Source organism: Galeopterus variegatus, unplaced genomic scaffold (genome assembly GCF_000696425.1).
Source record: "Galeopterus variegatus unplaced genomic scaffold, G_variegatus-3.0.2 Scaffold478, whole genome shotgun sequence".
In the NCBI taxonomy this organism is placed as follows: domain Eukaryota; kingdom Metazoa; phylum Chordata; class Mammalia; order Dermoptera; family Cynocephalidae; genus Galeopterus; species Galeopterus variegatus.
The window spans coordinates 574,676-593,647 of record NW_007726589.1 but is presented as its reverse complement, the minus strand read 5'-3'; the positions used below and the strand labels follow the sequence as shown (position 1 = coordinate 593,647).

General features: G+C 44.0%; 1 protein-coding gene and 1 long non-coding RNA gene across 2 annotated transcripts in view; one reads left to right on the top strand and one right to left on the bottom strand.

Annotated features, from left to right (window-relative positions):
• Positions 1-18,972, top strand: part of CLMP (CXADR-like membrane protein) — a 96,704-nt gene that overhangs the window by 17,423 nt on the left and 60,309 nt on the right. The window lies entirely within an intron of this gene.
• On the bottom strand, positions 6,029-18,557 carry LOC103587694. The gene is made up of 4 exons (XR_550246.1): positions 18,458-18,557; positions 9,519-9,564; positions 8,725-8,789; positions 6,029-6,311 (listed from the first exon to the last, which is right to left on the bottom strand). It is a non-coding gene; the product is annotated as an uncharacterized LOC103587694 (long non-coding RNA).

The window sequence follows — 18,972 nt, the reverse complement described above, 5'->3', positions numbered from 1 at the left end:
ACCCCAAAGCCCTTTAAATAGAAGAAAGTCCTTTCATGTATGTCTTTCATCCTGCTTGCCTCTTTTACAAGCAAAACACTCCTGTTTCTTTTAACCTTTCTCTCTAGTTATCATAATAATAGAATAGAGTTTACCATCATTAATTGAAGTCATGTTTTATGCCAAGCTCCCAATATATAGACTGAGTTAATCTCTGTAACAACCCTAAAATAACTCCATTTTATCGATGAGTAATCTGCTAACACTCAGAGAAGTAATTTGTCCAGTGGCACTCCATTAGTAAATGACAGAAAGCTAGGATTGCGCCTGGGTCTCTTTGACTATGAAAGTGAGAAAAATGCTAAGGAGAAAGGATGGAATGAAGACAGTGGGAATCTAAGTGAGAAATGATGCAAACTTGGGTGTTCTCCCATTCGAACCATCTTTGTTGTGCTGGCACACTTGGCCTCTTCTACAGAATGCTTTAGTGCCAAAGAGGGCTCCTCAGGGGAGCCTAATCTGTGCAGGGGAGTAGGGCCTGAGTTATTGAGGTCATTGCTTTGTGGCTGTCATTTGACACTATTTGTAAGCACTTTTCAAAAAGCAGCTTTATTGGGATATAGTGGACATACAATAATACACTGCATATATTTCAGTATACAGTTTGTTAGGTGTTGGTATCTGTGTAGGCCCGTGAAACATCACCACAATCAAAATATTTTAAATATGTATCATAAATCCAAAAAGGATAACATAATTAGTAATGAATTTTTGAGGTTCTGATCTTCATGGAGGAGCCAGTAGAAGGACTCAGAAAGAAGGATGAAAGCCCACTTCTGATCCCTGGTGAGCCTTGGGGACGGTGTAGACCCAAGGCTTAGCTACAGTCCAGACTGTACAGGACCCGTCAGCCTCCCTTGGCTTCTAGACTTCCATACTATTTTGCAGTCTTCTGATTTACTTTGATCTTGAGGCCAGACACATTTCCAGCCCTGTTTGGTTTCTCTAGATTCTTATGAATCCTATGTCTGGGTTTAAGAATAAAATTTACCTTCAAGTTCCTGGGGCTGAAAAATTAGGTAAAATGTAACCCAAGGGGGTTGATCCTCCAGCTCAGGGACCACTTTTGTCAGGGTTCCTGGTTCAGCAAGGATGGAATGACACACCAGAGCCTCCAAGAAGATACCCAGGGATAGGAGGCAAAGGGTCAATGTTCACTTCCCATCTTCCTATCTCCCCCTTTTCCTTCATCCTTGCCTCCCGAGACCCCCACCCCCAAATACACACCACATCAAAGGGAGCAAAATACCCGAGAGCAGTGAAGATTTTGAGGGAAGGGCTCTGAATTCAAAGACAGAGGCTTGCTCTAGGACAGCCTGAATGCCCTAAATGCCATCCTTACCCTAAGACCTTCCTTTCTCCCCTCGTCCAAGTAATCTCTGTCTGCTCTAAACTCCCATAAACTTCCCAGTACGTCAGCAGACACCTTCTACCTTGAAATATAATCATTCTCACACGTCCTTTTTCATTTTCTAGACGTAAGCTCTCTGAAGGCACGATCCTGATCTGCCTCTGCATCCTCTGCAGTGCCTGACACTCAGTACTCAGCCTGTATTTGTTCAATGAATGAATGATCCACCTAGTCCTAAACCTGGGGGAAGGACTCAGAGCTGAGCATAGCATTAACCTGGTGTCCCTCGCACCACATGCACACATGAAGTATATGACACCCAAAGTGGTCATTCTCACGTGTTCACGTGATATGAGTAGAGCCTGGGAGAAGCATCCATGGTCTTGTCACGTACACTGCTCATTCTCAGCAAAGCTGCAGCTTCGCTTGATGGGCTTGGCTCATGGAAGGAAATCGACTGCTCTCACCGGGGAGGCTGCTTCTGGGGGGAGATACAGCTCCCACCCCCAACAGTCCCAGCAGGTGCTAATGAGCGGGAGTGAATAGGTGTTCACATTGGGAGGAAATAGTTCTGAGCAAAGCGAGTGGTGATCTCAGCAACTAGGGTCCCATTGGCTCAGTCTCAACCTTGGAAAGGAGTCTACAGAGCAGCGTGCCTGTGGGCCACTGGTCTATCCCCCTTCTAGAGATATCCATACCTGTGAACAAATGTGGAAGGCCCAAATGGCTAAGGTTCCTTAGGTCACTCAAAAAGTAATCTATTTATGGATTAGACAAAATTTGACTTGAAGTATAGACATGCCGAGATTAGTGTTTCTCAGACTTTTAGATTTCAGGGACCAAAAAATTTAAAAAATAAGTTTGGTGCAAAATCAAATTGAAATATTGATAACTATAGATTTTTTGTTTGTTTGCTTTTGGTTTTATTTTTTGGCGGCTGGCCAGTGTAGGAATCCAAACCCTTGACCTTGGTGTTATAATATTGTGCTCTAACCGACTGAGTTAACTGGCCAGCCTGCTGACTATAGATTTAAAAAAAACTGTAAACTACCTCCCTGCTGTTAAAATTATTCCTAGAAAGAAATGGCATTTCAACAACAATAACAAAAACACAGCTGACAGCCGTACATGGACAGCGGTTTATAACAACTAACGTTTACTGAGAGTTAACTGTGTACCAGGCACCCTTCTAAGTACCATATCTTACAAATGTTAACTCATTTTACACACACACAGCACTGCAATGTCTATATTCTTTCTTACTTCCCTGTGAAGCTATGAAAATTTATCACAGACCAGCAGCACAAGTTTATACCATAGTGTTAGGGAATCAGTAGATGAACCTTAAACTTGCCACCTGATGCATAAGCCAGGATATGATCCTTCAGAGTAGGCTCTTCTGTGCATAATCCTGATGACAAACACCTTCCTCTGAAGTTCTCTTTAACATATGGCACCCATTGAGTGCTGTTCCCAGTTGACACTGAGACTCATAAGCTGGCAGCCTTGTTGACAAAACAGTGCTCCAAGTAAACCATAATCCAGCCAAAGCTGAAATGCTTCCAGCTACATTTTTGGGGCATGAAAGATGAAGAAAATTCTACCACTTTTGCAATACTGAGCCCTTTCCCCCTTTCTCTGCCTGTACTTTCAAATGCTTAACATCCCACTCTCATGTTTCACAATGAACAGAAACCAGATGGCTTAAGCCAAAGGAAAAAATGCTGGGTTGAGTAACAGGGTATGAATTAAGTAACCCTTAAACAACCATTTTTAAAAAATCCTAACTGCTTCCTAATTTCTAGATTAAAGGAAATTCATGAGTCTTTAAATAGAAAGAGAAAATGAAGGACCTTAGGTTGCTGCCTCTAGACAGAGAGCCTTCTTCAGAAGATGGATAGGCCAGCAAGGTCATGGCAAAAAGTCTCCCCAGAGACCAGATACATCTTCCAAAGGAGGAAGGAGGCTCTGTTATTTATTTTTTTCGGTGCTTAACAAAACAGCTCAAGGAGACCCAATGTCAGGCCTAGATGTGAAATATTATATCTCGGGAGATAGTGCTTTAGTGCACAGATGGAAGAGGAGCCAGATTCAGGACAGAATGTGGTTTAGTTCAGATGATTTTCGCTTATGTCGTCCTTTTCTGTTAACCATCCTGCTTCCCCGAATAGGAAAGAAGGAAACAATTGGAATTTCCTATTACACACTATATGCAACAACAAAAATTCAAACTACTTCCTATTCCCAAAGAACTAGATGTGGAGGGAAATATGAGTTAGCATATTGTTGTAGAAAGAGCATTTAAGTAAATGTAGTAAGAGCTGGTTCTGAGGACTATGTCCTGGCCCCTACATCAGGTGGAAAGCTTCAGGTTCATGGAAGTTTAGATTCTTAGGCCTGGAATTTTAAAAATGTGGTGGAGAGTGTGGGAGCCCTGGCTAGCACCATTATTTATCAGCTATGTGACGTTAGGTAAGTCACTTATTCCTGAGCCTCAGTTTCCTTATCTGCAAAGTGAGAATACTAACTCACTGAGGAGGAAGATGAGGCTCTTAAAGGTTGAGAAATTTGGTATATACCCTATTGCCAAGCCTGTGCTCTTTTTCTTAATCCCACCAACTCTGAAGATGAGATCATATGCACTAAAATGTTTTGTAATGAGCCAGGCACTGCAATCCTTCCCTGTGGTTATTATGCACAGACTTCCATCTGGCATGTACCAAAAGGAATGTCAGCCCACGTCTACACATGTCTATGAATGCATGCGTGTAAGACCATGCTTTACAAATAGAAGCAGCTTTAAGGTCTGACTACCATGAGAATACTTTAGGAATATCAGGATAGAACAAAGGTCTCTCCCAGAAAGCCCTGGTGGTTCCTGCCATGAAAAAGCAGTCCTGTGTCATGGATAAATGCTCTAATGCCAGCACTGCAGCTGGGACACACAGCTCGCTCTGGGATGATCCTACCTAACATCTTGTTCCAGAAGTGACTTCATTCAAAGAGGTCAAAGCAAACATATCTGCTCTTAACTGACAATTATTCTGGGGAGTCTGGGAAAAGAGGGTGTTGACTTTGAGGAAATGATAAAGAGGAGAGTGAAGCTCCTGGTCTGTATCCAAGGGTATGAGGTACGATATCTCATGTACCCCGAAGAGGTGTCATGCAAGATGGTGAGGAGGAAGATACCGTGGCCCGTACAGAGTGTCCCTCCAGGAACGCTCATATATTATTGGTGGGGTAGAAATAGCACAAGCCTCTTTTTTTTTTTTTTTTTTCCTTTTTTTTTTTTTTTTTTTTCCGTGACCGGCAACGGATCGCAACCCTCAGTGTCGCACCCGTACCGGACCGGGACCGGCACCACAAGCCTCTTTAAAGTACAGTTTAAAAGTCAGCTTCAGGAATTTTAAGAACTTTCATAGCCTTGACCCAATAATTCCGTTGTTAGGAACCTATGGTAATGACATAATCAAATATAATGTGCAACAATTTTATGTACAGAAACGTTTATTGTGGCAAAAATACTGGCACAAACTAAATGTCCCCAAATAGGAAAGGGGTCACATAAATTATGATTCATGAATACACACAATTGAATGTAATACTGCCAATAAAATAGATAAAAGAATTTTATGACTTGGATAAATGCTCATGATATAATGTTGAGTTATAAAAAAACTACAGAACTGTTTACATAGTAAAATGTCTACTGTGTAAATGTATGAATGCATGGAAAAAAGACTGAAAGGAAATTTGTACCAAAATGTTAAGAGCAGATACAGGTGATTGTTATTTTCTTCATTATTTTGGTCCTTATTGTCCAAGTTTTGTACAATAAGTACATGTAACTTTTGCTTTTAAAATCTTACGTACAAATTGCTAAACATCTAAGTGCCACCAGTCCTTAAATGGCTTTCTCTTTTGCTTAAATTAGTACACAAGCCTCCCTATTGCCCTCCCTCCTCCAGCCCAGCCCCTCTCAGTCCAGCCTGCTGTCTCCAGAGTTATCTACCTCTACGCCAAGAGATCAGCCTGGCCCCGTGGCTTACAGCTGGCCTTGGCTACCTGTTGACTCTAGACTAGGAGACAGGCTTCAAACTCCTTAGCATGACTTGCTGTTCCCCACACAGGCCAGACCCTTTCAGACCTTCTGGCCTTCATGCAAGTTCTTCCCTCTAATTTCCCCTCCTCTTCTACCTGGCAAATGCTTGCTTGGCCTTAAGGCCAGGCTTAGAGGTTAGCTCCTCTGGGAAACTTTACTACTTGTCAGTCCCAAGCAGAGCTGGTTGCTGTTTGCTTGGCTCCCCAAACATGTTGCTCATAGCTCCATGTTACAAGGATCAGGCTTTGTTGTGATAATGTATTTGAATGTCTCCCACACAAGCCCATGTGATTGTGCAGATGATGCCTGGGACTCACTCGGCTTGGTATGCACAGTGCCTGGCACAGAGTCACTGCCCAGTGATGAACAGAGAGAGGGATTGGTGATTGAGCTAGGACCAGAAGGCGGCAGGGAGCACTAATGCCAAGCAGACAGTCTTTATGTCTGTGAGCTGATCTTCATGCCTTAGAGCAATAAGAAAAAGAAGGCTTCATGCTCAGCAAAGCAGATATAAGTCAGCCAAAAGGAGGAACTTCCACAGGTTGCTGTCATTGGAGTCAATAAATGGTTGGGGTAGAGGGATGACTTAAGAAGGGGTAAAAACCTCCCTATCTAAGAGGGGTCAGACACTATCCTTCTTGGAGACTGGAAGATGGAAAAGATGGCCTCAGCCAGTCCTAGACTTCAGTGCAGTGTCTGAGAAAACAGGGTGGAAGCCCCGCCGTCTCCTGGAGCCCACTGTGACTCTGCTGTGAGCCCAGGCAGGTTTCCATGTCAGCTGTGCTTCCAAGCCCAGATCTGCAATTTGAACCTAAAGCCCTGCAGACAAAGATGACTGTGTTAAGAGTAGGCCCATTGCTCACAAAACCCAGCAGGGTTCTTGGCTCCACAACACTTATTAGCATGTTAAGTTCAAATAAATATATATGAAGCCTGTGGATTCCCCTGGGAGTCCCGGAGGCCCCCACAGCCAAGGCACAATCTCTCCCTCCTTGTACCTCCTCCTGGGCCTTCAGAGCCCAGCTGCCTCCGGGGAGCCCCAGTGTTGTGAGGATACTCCCCAGCAGGGGCCCAACAGCTCATTTTCAGAGTGCAAAAATAGATGCTTGGACCTTTGTGGGACCAAAGCTCTATTGAGTCCCTCCTTTCCTTATGGTGGTCTTTCACATCCAGAGGTCTCTGAAGACCAGGAATTTCTCCACCACCCTCTCGTATGCCCCCATCCCTGCACAGAGCCCAGACTAGACGCTACATGACCTACGGGGGTGAGGGGTGGGGGTGGGTTGAGGGGGTAGGAGGGAGGGCAAAAGGGGTGAGGGAGAATAGACCTAGAGCTTCTTGTTCTTACTGGACACCCAATCTAATGCAATATACAAAATAGAGAAGGAAGAACGAACAGTAAAGACCTGAGATACAGCACCAACCTCAGAGAAATGTAAATGAGAACATAATTAGCAGTCCACAAACTTTGTAAATTTCACAGAGGTGGGACAGGATGAAAATAAAGTGCCACTGAATCCAATCCCAGAGGGCTTCTTGCAGGAGGTGAATTTTGACAACAAAAGGATGGGTTTGGGAAGGTTCTGACTACCGTGCAGGACAGCTGACCAGCTGTCCTACACCCACCCCCCCTCCCCCGCCACGGGGCACTGCAGGGCAGTTGCATGGCAAGGAGAAAAGCTGCCCCAAAGGTTCCTCAGACTGCAACCTGCTTCATTCCAAACTAAGTAGCCCAATACTGCAGTCGTGTCCAAGTTCGAAAGGAAAGAAGCGCTTTCAGAGAAAAGCCTCAAGATGAAAACAGTGCAATCCTGATGGGGAGAGCCCATGGGGGTGGGGTGGCTGCCCTTGGTGCTGTCCAGCCCCAGCTCCAGGGTGTGATGCCACTGCGCTGCCCTGCCCAATACCTGGTCCTCCCTACAAGGTATGCTTTGTGCAAAGAGCAAAAGTCCCACTTAGGGGAACAGGGGACAGTGGATGAAGTAGAAAGAGGACATGATGGTGGCAGATTTTTGACCCCCGATAGCGTTTTTCAGCTCAGATTCTTAGGAAAAAGATTCTCCAATCCCACTTCCTTTGCTGGCCTTGGCAAGTTGGTATGCCTTAGTCAGTTTAAGAATGGGCTCTCTGCTTTCAGAAACATCTTTCAGGCGAGGTAGTCTGTCCATTTTTCTTCCCTGGGCCTGATAAGAAGGACCATGCTCTCTTCATTTGCTTCTCATGCAACTTGACGATCCTCCCCTCTCTGCAACAGTTTTCTCCTGCACAAGGAAGGAGGCGGTTTCTAAACTAGAGAAGAGCTACCCCTTTCCCCATGATCTTCAGCTCGAAGTCAGAGCAGGTTAGGCTGGAAGGATCCTGAGAGGCCTTTGCTTCAACTCATACTGCAAGCCCAGAGCGAGGAGCTGACTTTCTTAGGGCTGGGGACGTAATCCATGATCATCTCCTTGCCACCATTGTAAGAGGTGGCACAGAATAGAGGCTACAGCACCATCTCTGTAATCAAACCTGCCTGGCTTAGCATCCCGTCTTTCTAACTTGATGGCTATGGAACTTTAAATAAGTTCTTGAACTTCTCTGAGTGTCTGTTTCCTCAGCTGCCAAAAACAAAGGATAATGACTGCTGTAGACTGGATGTCCCCCCAGCCTCACTGAGGCTTAATCCCCACTGTTAACTGTTGAAGGTGGGAAATCCTATTATAGTAATTGAAAAGTGGGGCCTTGAAGAGGTGATTAGATTGTAGTTCCATGTCATAGTGAACTGATTAATAATGGTGGTCAGTGGTGTGGTTCTGAGGGCTTTAAAAGAAGAGTACCTTGGAGGTGAGTCTGTCTCTGCTCCACCATTTTCTGCCATGTAAGACCCCTGCATTGCTGTAAAGCCATCACCAAAGAAAACCCTCACCAGATATGTTTCCTGGACTTTGGACTTCCTAGCCTCTGAAACTGTAACGATAAATTTTGTTTTCTTACCAAGTACCCAGTTCCAGGTATTTTGTTACAAGTAACAGAAATGGACTAATACAGTGACGATATCTCTTCATAGGATGATCTATAAGAATACTGGTAATAATAGCTATCACTTATTGAGTACTTACTATGTGCCCAGAGCTAAACACTATCTTCCCATTACCCCAAAATACCTAGTGCCGTGCCTGGCACACAGTAACATTGGCTATAATGATTACTATTCGGACTCAAACAATCTGCACTAGCCATGGACATGTCTCACCTTTCACAGCAGACTTCTGAGATGATGAAACTCCTATGTTCCCAGTTTCTGAAAGTTGGGAAGACCTAAAAGCAAGAAAGCAGCTCATGTTCAGGCTGAGCAATGTCCTGCTGACCTGTTTTCCCGCATTGGGGAAAGGCCACTGGCCTTCTAGTCCAAACACAGCCTGCCCTCATCTTGTTTAAACAAGGCCAGGGAGGCAGGCAGGCAGCCTGTGGTTGGGGAGGAAGCAACCAGGGCTGTTTGGGATTCCATGCAGACTCTGGGCTATTGAAACTGTCAGGCTGATACACAAGCTCTGTCAGGCTTGTAGCTCTTGGCATTCTAGCTGCTTCCCCCTGATGACCATTTATAGTCAATCCCTCTGAAGAGGGTGTAGCCCTGTGGTTGGGCAAAAGAAATGAAAAGAGGCACCTGGATGTGGGAAAGCAGGCGATAACTACTAGAAACCTCCCTGCACCCAACCACCAATTTCCCAGAACTTGGGCTCAACTTCTCCCCCCTCAGGCCTGCAAGGTAAGAACAAGCCAGTTGCAGAAGGGAGTTTGGAGGGTGGAATGAATGGAAGGATCATGGCCACAAATCATCAGTTTTTAGTGGAGTTTTAATGTGGGACAAGTGCATATGGCTTGTGGTAGGGAATTCAGTCCTTATGCCCCTTGAATTTTTCTTTAATTTTTCCTTGAAATTTAATTCAAGACCCCTTAAGCAATCTGGAAGTGGCAAACCTTTACTAGAGCTTGGGAAAGGGAAAGATGGCTTGATGGTGTTGACAGTCCACTCAGATCACTGACCTGTGGCAAGTTCAGCCCCTTTGCATCACCTTGATTTCCATGGTACCTGCTTGTGGAGAGGGCACTGGGTTACATGGGTTCTAGGTAGACCCTGTGCTCTCTTAGTCCCTAGGATGAGGAAAAATTAGGGAGAGGGTTTAGAAAAGGTCCCTGCAGACTTTGGGTTGGGTAAAAACACTGGGGCTGGCCGATTAGCTCAGTTGGTTACAGCATGGTGTTATAACATGAGAGTCAAGAGTTCAGATCTTTGTACAAGCCAGCTGCCAAACAAACAAACAAACAAACAAACAAACAAAAAGAAAAGACAAAAAGAGCACTATCCTTGAAGCTGGCTAGGTGAGTTTCTAGCAAGTCAGGAAACTGCAAATAATGATGCTAAAAAAAGGAAAGCTTGGCTGGCTGCTGAGACCACAGGGAATCAGTACTTTCAGATAATCACCATGGACACCAGAGATCTGCATGTACCTGTGGGAATGCAGAATAATAACAAAGTCCTTGTTAACCATGAGCAGGACATCTGGGATGGAAGGAGAAGGATGGGATGGTCAGGGACAGGAATAGACAAGGAGCATTAATATCATGTGCTAGGTATGAAGTGCTGGTTTAAGGGCTTCATACACACTATCTTATTTTTTTAAAGTTCACTGCCGCGAGAGGATAGTTTTATTCTTACTTTACAGATGAAAGAACTAAAATTCCAAGAGATCAGACAAACTGCTCAAAGTTTCAGATTTAGCACATGGTGGAGCTGGGATTCAAACTGCTTTCTACAGTCAGGCTGTTTTTAGCAGCCTGTTTATACCAAGGTTAGTTACTTGTTCAGAACACTCCCTCCCGGGGATACGGTGTCCTCAGACATTGCTTTGGTGGATATGAGGATCCTTCCATCAGGCTGGTAAAACTGGAGAGGATGCCTCTAGTCTAAAGAGTAGTCTATTTTTATCGGAAGAATAGCCTGTCCCATTTACAATGTGAAATGATACTGTGAAAATCCCATTTTTATAGTTCCTTTTTCTAGAACTTTGCAGAGATCATGACCCTTCTGTTATGACAGACTTAAGATATACTTGATTATGTTACAACATTCTTTGGTTCATTTCAATTGCAAGGATTCTAAAGTCACTTATTAATTTTAGGAGTTTATTATCACATTTTAAAACTCTTTTAGTGCAACTGCAAATTTATTTATTCATCAAAATTTATTGAGCACCGATCACATGCCTGACACTGGGTTCATTACTGGAAACAGGAAAATGGATAAACTTGTCTCTTTTCATACAAGGCAGATTCATAAACAAGTGCAATATAGTATGTGCCAAAGCCTCACGCTGTTTAAAGTGCTCTGCAGGTGGCTATTCTCACTCAATTGGTTTTTCATTCATTAAAAAAAAAAAAAAAAAAAAAAATCAGAGTTCCTACTAATTGTAAGGTCTTACTTTAGTTATTGGGTAGTCTATGGAGGGAGACAGACAAAAAAATAAATTATATGATACAAAAGGAGTAGGTATATATCCGACAAGGATAATTGTTGGTAGGCATAAACTATTGATTTGCATAGAAGTAAATTATTTAGCACTGCACTTTACCTGGAACAGCAAGCACTCAATAAACGGTAGGTTATGCTGTTGTCAGTATCACTATCACCTTTATTTTTGTTGGCAAATAAATATTTGGTCAATTAATTTGGATTTTTTTCTTATAAACCATAAAATGTGGGCAATTTTGACATTTCTCCATTTTACGGAGGGAATCTGTACAAATGTGATTTAAGTGTCTCCACGGTTACAACAGGTTGGAGTAAGGATACAAAACTTAAGCAGAGACACTCTGGCTCCCAACATATCCCTCTATTAACCTCAAAACCCATAAGCTGGTCATTAGTCTGGTCCTCTCAGCCTCAAAGCAAACTTATTCTGACTCTATCCCCAACCCCTTATGACTTGATCCCTGAAACATCTCACATAATCTTAGGATCTTCTCCCTCCCCTACTCCCTATACTTGGGAAGTTGCCAGGCCCCCCCAAGGCCAGTGCTTCTCTCACTTTACTGTGCATTCAGATCACCCAGGGCTCTTGGTGAGATGCAGATTCTGATTCAGTAGGTCTGGGTGGGGTCCAAGGTTTGCATTTCTCACAAGCTCCTGGGGGATGCTGGCACTGCTGGTCCCGGACCACGAGTAGCAAGCTGTAGATTATAAATCCAGAGTATCTCTTTCAACTGTCTTCTTTTCTCTTGCTCTGCCATCTCCAGCTCGGACCATGCTAACTTCTGCTCTGGAGTCTAGACTGGGCCTGAGCCTCCTAAGTGGTCTCCCTGCCTCTCTTCCCACTCCATCCTACTAAATGAGTATTCCTAAAATATAGCTTTCTCCATGTTACTCCCATGTTGAAACACCTTCAGTCATTCTTCGCTGACTAGCAAACTAGACACAAATTTCTCATACTCAAGTTAAAACCCTGTAAGATTTACCCTCAACTTTTTTAGTGAGAACTCTCTCAATCCTATTGATTTATCCTACTCTTTTATCTCCACTGCTTCTTTGCCTTCCAGACTTTGTAGATGTCTTCACTCCACTGATGCTGCTTCTTGCTTCTAACTGTGGCCCTAACCTCCCTGTCCCTCAGCATCCAAACCCTCTCCCTCCTTCAGGGCATGGGTGCCCACTTCCACAGCTGGAAATCATCTCTCCTGCCCTCCAATCGCTCCATAGCTCTTTGCCTAAATGTGGTTATTTATTTATGTCCTTATCTTCCCTTGTGGACTACCAGTTCCTCCATGTCTCAGTAAACCCATGGCACCTCTTGCAGTTCCTTGCTCCTAGCAAGCCCTCAGTTAACTCATCCCAGGTGCCTGAAAGATCTGTTTCCCAGTTCCTTTTAATGGGTCTCTGTTCTATTTGCATCATTTATGTACCTGTTTTGGATGGGTTTTAACATTTTAAACCACCTCAAATCCTTTTTGAAAACTGGTGAGCTATAAATCATAAATAATCATCTATAAGAACAGACCCTCAGGAAATGTTTGTTAAGTGAATAAATGGATGCTTTCTTCAAGGCTGAGTAAAGAGTGGGTTGCTGTCAGTTCTTCCCACTCCTGCCTGCTTCTGGTCCTTTTGCTTATCTGTCCTTCTAAAAGGTCTTTCTGCAGCTCTTTGGAATCCTGCTCAACTTTGAGGTGAGATCCAACTTCTCTGGGAACTTACCCTCTAGACAGAGCTATTCTGTGGCATTCGGTTTAATATCATCCATTAAACCGTGAGCTCCTTTTTGTTAGGGGCCATATTCTCCATCCCTGCCTCTCTCACATGCCAGCACAGTGGTTCTCAATCCTGGCTGCACATCAATATACTCTGTGCAGTTTTGCAAATATTTAGGAGCCAACCCCCACATTGCACACCAGGCCTACTTAATCAGGCAGTTCTCAAACTTGAGCCCATGCACATTAAAGCACCTGGAGGGCTTTTCTTAACACAGATTGCTGAAACCCATCGCTAGAGAGTCTGGGCCCAAGAATTGGCATGTGAAACAAGTTCCCAGATGATGTTGATGCTGGTCCAAAAATTATTCTTGGAAGACCGCTGCTCTGGGGGGGGTGAAGCCCATCCATTCTGTGTTTAAAGGAAAAAAATCAGTGCTTCTCACATGCAAGCTGAGCGTGACTGGTTTAGAGCATGGTAAGGGCTTGATAAATATTTAACGGGTTAAATTATTTGCTCCATCTATTTCTGTTCTACCTCCCCAAATAGATTATAGTAACTTTTGGCTAGAGACCAAGTCTTAGAGTATTGCTCTTGCAAATTCCAACCAGCAGAGCCCAGGGCTAGCCAATGTGTGAGCACACAGTACCTACCTTTGGTTGAGTAACTGCTATCCCTGCCCCCTTCCAGTGTTGCTGTCAGAGGAAAGCCAAGGAAACCTAACGCTGCCAGTTTCAATTAATAAATAGGAGGGCAAGTTCCTTGTTGACTTCTTTGAAGCATGCATGCCTGAGATGTTTACAGAGGAGGAGACTTCAAAAGGAAGAGAACTGAAGCAGGACAAAGCCATCCTGGGCATCTTAGGAAATCAGTAAATCAAAGACTTATCTCTAACCTGAACCATCCCAAATAATTGCGATAGTTCAGCTCCTGTCCCCGAGGTTCTTGCATTGCATGTCTGCTGTGCTCTCTTATTTTCCCTTGAGATAAAAAGTGTTCAACAACAACAACAACAAAAGAGTTCATATGAGTCAGCATTTAGGAAATCATTAAAAAGTGCGACAAAGACACTCAGCAAAATCTGCTTCTAACAAGTGTCCTTCCCCAAATGTCAGTATTTATTTACCTCTCAGGAAAAATATTAAATTCATGAGGGTGTAGCTGGATTGTTGAAATAAATGTGTACCACCAGGGTCTGTGTTGTGGTTCTCCAAGCATTTAATAGCTTGTTAGAAAAATAAAATCATCATCATCAGGCAGGAGGTCTTAACATAACAAACAAATATGGTGGATACAAAAAAAATTAACAAATTCCCCATTTTTTTCCTTTTTGGGCTAGAAATTGAAAATAATATTTTGTTTGTTTATTTTTTAAGTAACAATTATTAATTGGCTGAGAGCGTTTGCAGAGAATTATGGAAACACCTCCTGCTCCCTGCAGATTCAGGGTAGCACAGTGTCTCCCTGTGTGTCCCACGGCACACCTGGCTTCTCACCACTCCACTAGCACTTACCTCACTCTCTTGTAATTGTTCTTGCCGGTCCCTATTAAGTGTGAGATAATTATCGCAGGATTGAAGCAGTAGAGAAAAGCTAACACTGTTGAAACCAACGCAGCACACCAATTTCAAGCATTCATTGATGCCATCCAGGAAACTACACGTTCCCATGTTCTCATTCAGATGTTACATACACTTGGACGCCTGCCACACCTGCTTGGGGGTGTCACTGGCTGCCTGCAGCATGAGGGCACACATGAGACTTGAGACACAGTTTTCCCTTCCCACCCACCGCAACTCCGTTTCTTCATCCTGTTTCCTGTCATGTGTGGGTCATCCCATGGCGGGCCACACAGCTTCACAGTGACCTGCAAGCTCCCACATGGGCTGATTCAGTAATCTGGTAGAGCATGTTCCAGAAGGTACGCAGGCTATTTGCCTTCTCACTGAAAGTAACGGTTAAATAGTTCCTGGGAGGTTTGGGTTTTTGCTGGACTTTCCAGACACTTTTTAAATCTTTTTTTTTTTTTAAATAACACATACAGATCCACATTAATTTATTTATATATTAATAAAGATGACCGGTAAGGGGATCTTAACCCTTGACTTGGTGTTGTCAGCACTACGCTCTCCCAAGTGAGCCACGGGCCAGCCCCAGATCCACATTTAAACACAATAATTTCTTTAATGTTTTGACAGATCTTTGGTCTTTATTTTTATTTTATTTTATTTTATTTTTATTTTATTTTATTTTATTTTTTTTCCTTTTTGTCCTTTTTCGTGTCCGGCAACGGATTGCAACCCTCAGTGTCGTGCCCGTACCGGACCGGGACCGGCAACGGGATCGCAACCCTCGGTGTTGCTCCCCCACCTCGCTCAGCCAGTGAGCGGGAACCGGTCTGTATGTGGGATCCGAACCCTTGGCGAGAGCGCCACCACGCTCTCAAGCGGCGCACTGTACCAGTGCGCCACCGGGCCGGCCCTTATTTTATTTTTAAAAGATGACCTGTAAGGGGATCTTAACCCCTGACTTGGTGTTGTCAGCACCACACTCTCCCAAGTGAGCTAACCTGCCATCCCTATATGGGATCCGAACCCCTGGCCTTGGTGTTATCAGCACCACACTCTCCCGAGTGAGCCATGGGCTGGCCTGATAAAGCAGATTTTGAATCCAGGTCTGTCTAGGTCCAAAGCTTCTGTGTTTATTGAATCCAGCACAATGTGAGGACGACAGTTGAACAAACCCTGATTTTAGGGACTGTAAATATTCAGGTATACTACTGGCTTTGTGATTTATTGCAGAACTAAAATAATATATCCAACAGCATGACATGCACCCTTTTAAAGATGGAGGCAATGAGGCCCCTAGGCAAATTGGTCCACCCAGAGCTGCTAAGCCATCACCACAAGGCAGTACTGTCCCTGCAGTCCCTGAGTCTGATTTCTACCAGTAACGATTGACACTGGGACTTTCCAGTGCTTGAATTCTCTACCATTGTACTTGCTCTTAAATAGTCTTCTCCAGGAGAGAAGCATTTTATCAAGATTGCAGCATTACATTATCAAGGCGTGCTGAGAGCTGGCTAAGTCATTAAAAGGGATTGCTTTCTCTGACTGATGGGATGGCAGGCTATAATTGGAAGGGCACTTAGAGGCTGAGAAGCAATATGTTACTTGCTTAAGATCCCAGGGTGGACCAATGGCCGATATTAGAGCCCCAAGTCTAAATCTGCAGTCTGGGCACTTCCCATTACACCATCTTCCTGCCCTGATGAAGGCTGGCTGGGCATCAGACTTTGGGCAAAGCAGCATAGTGCCCTTTTCAGGTGGTTTGAGTGATCTTTGTGAAAGCCTGGGAGACCAAACCTGGGCATTTTGTGCAGAATGGACCAGGTAAGAAGGAGCAAGAAAAAATTCATTTAATGAAGAATTGGCTGCAGGGAGGGGAACGGCACAGTCCTGAGTCAGTTCCAAGATCTCACGTAGGAGAAGAAAATAGCTTCCTACTCTCCCCCCAGTGCTGGAGGGAAGTAGAACAATCTGCACTTAAAATCCAAAAGGACCAGAGTCCCAGTCTCTGCTCCAACACTTACATGCTGTGAACACTTGGGCAAGACACTCAACCCCTGGACCTTAATTTCTTCTTTATTTGTGACACAAAGAGGTCGTCCTGGGTGATTTCTAAGATATTCCAGCTCTGACATTCTAGAATTCTCCTGGACTGGAATTATATAAAGTGAGGCCTGATGTGTTAAGGCTACTCAGAATACAATCATATGTCCCTTAACAGGGACAGGGATACGTTCTGAGAAATGTGTCATCAGGTGATTTTGTCATTGTATGAACTGTATTGTGAAAGGGAACAGCAATGAGTTTTCCTATATTCTACACTGGCCACTAGTCACATGTGCATGGACTCTGATGATGTTACTGCGTCTCTCTGTGCTCCCTTTCCCCATCTGTTAAATGGGGATTAGAATAATACCACCCCCACAAAGTTATGAAAATTAAATTACAGGTAGAGATTGTGCCTGGCACTAAGCAAGCACTCAGTGAGTATTAGCTGTTATTAACTGTTGTTTTGCTATGGGGATGGGTGGGAATCATTTAAAAATTCAACAATTCTAGGGCCGGACCTGTGGCTCACTTGGGAGAGTGCGGCGCCGGGAGCGCCAAGGCCACAGGTTCAGATCCTATATAGGGATGGCCGGTGCGCTCACTGGCTGAGTGCGGTGCGGGCGACACCAAGCCAAGGGTTATGATCCCCTTACTGGTCACAAAAAAAAAAAAATCAACAATTCTAAAGTAGACAACAATCCTTTTACTTGCAGTTAGACCTGATGTGTCACATGCTTGGCTTTCTATCTCAAAGGCGTGAGCTAACTTTGGGAGGGTCATCCTGTGGGTGAGCTCGGCACTCCCTCTCAGCGTATTTTGCAGTTGTTTTGTTTACACCAGCATCACCACAGACACGTGAGTAATGTGTTGTGCTATGACATTATGATGGCTATGATGTCACTAGGTGATAAGAATTTTTCAGTTCTGTTATAATCTTATGGGACCACCGTCGTATATGTCTGTCATTGACCAAAACATGCTTATTTGGCTGTACTGTACTACTGCATATGAATATGACTGTATCCCACCCTGCTGGGGCTACACTGTGATGGTCACCTCTCCAAGTTGCTCTGAATTTTGTTTTGGAATGTAGAGCCAACTGACAGATTGGTTCCAGGGATATGACCTCTGTAATTCTTCCATTCTCCTAGGAATATATGTATCCCTCAGAGTTCCTGCTCCTGAAGCTGTTAAACATTAACTTGGTTATAAGCCATTCAATAAATATCTTAACCAAAATAATTTATTAGCAAAGTAAAAGACAGAGTCCTGGAAACAAAGTGTCCAAGTGGTGATATCCATGGAAGTTTTCCCTGGAGCTGTATGCATTGCTGCAGGGGATGCTTAGCAAACCTTTCTGGGAAAAAGGAAGCACCATTTGTGAGATTTTTATCTGAGGGGTGGAGCATAGCTGAGCTCCATCTCACAGGTAAAGTACTACAAATGACTTTCCCTATGGGGTGTACTGTCTTGGGGTAAATGATCCTCTTCCTCACATCTCATATCAATTATCAATTGCTGTGTAAAAAATTACATGCCCCCTACCTTCAACTTAGTGGCTTAAAACAACAAAAATTTATTCTTTTATGGTTTCTGTGGATCAGGAATTCAGAAGCAGCTTAGCTAGGTGGTTCTGGCTCAGGATCATTCCTGAGTTTGCAGCCAAGGTGGAGCTATGGTCATCTGGAGGCTTGGTTGGGACTGAAGGATCTGCTTCTGTGTTAGTCTGCTCAAGCTGTCATAAAATACCACAGCTGAGGGGCTTAAAAAATAGACATTTATTTTCTTACAGTTCTGGAGGCTAGAAGTTCATGATCAATGTGCCAGCAAATTCAGTGTCTGGTGGGGGCTCTCTTCCTGGCTTGCAGATGGTTGCCATCCTCACATGGCCTTTCCTCTGTTATGTATGAATTGGGGGAAGGGGAGCACACTCTGGTGTCTCCTCTTATAATGACAATGATCCTATTGGATCAAAGCCCTACCCTTATTACCTCATTTAACCTAAATTACTGCCTTATAGGCTCCATCTCCAAATACAGCCACACTGAAGGTTAGGGCTTCAACATATGAATTTTGGAGGGACACAGACATTCAGTCTGTTACAGCTTCTAAGATGGCATACTTACATGGTGCTGATTGTGGGCAAGAGGTCTCAGATCCTCCCCACATGGGCCTCTCCATGGGCTGCTCTATTGTCTCCACGCCATGGTGCTTGGCTTCCCCCAGAGAGAGCAATCTAACAGAGCAAGGTAAAAGCCACAATATGCTTTATGACGAAGCCTTGGGAGTGACACACTATCACTCGGACAGAATCCTACAGGTTGCAAAGCTCAGTCGAATTCAATGTAGGAAGAAAATATACAAAGACATGAGGAATCCTTACCAGGAGGCAAGTGTCTTTGGAGCCATCTTGGAGTCTGGCTACCACATCTGTAGATGAAAGGACATTATGGTATCAGAAAAAGGACATGTTTTGCAAACCAGCAGACCTGGAACTGGAGTAAAATCCTAAATCTACCACTTGTAAGGTATGAAAAACCAAACCTTTCTGAGCTTGTTTCTCCATCCTTAAGATAATAATATCTTCCTCATAGGATGGCTGTGTTAAATGAGAGAACAGATTTGCTGTGTCACAAATAGT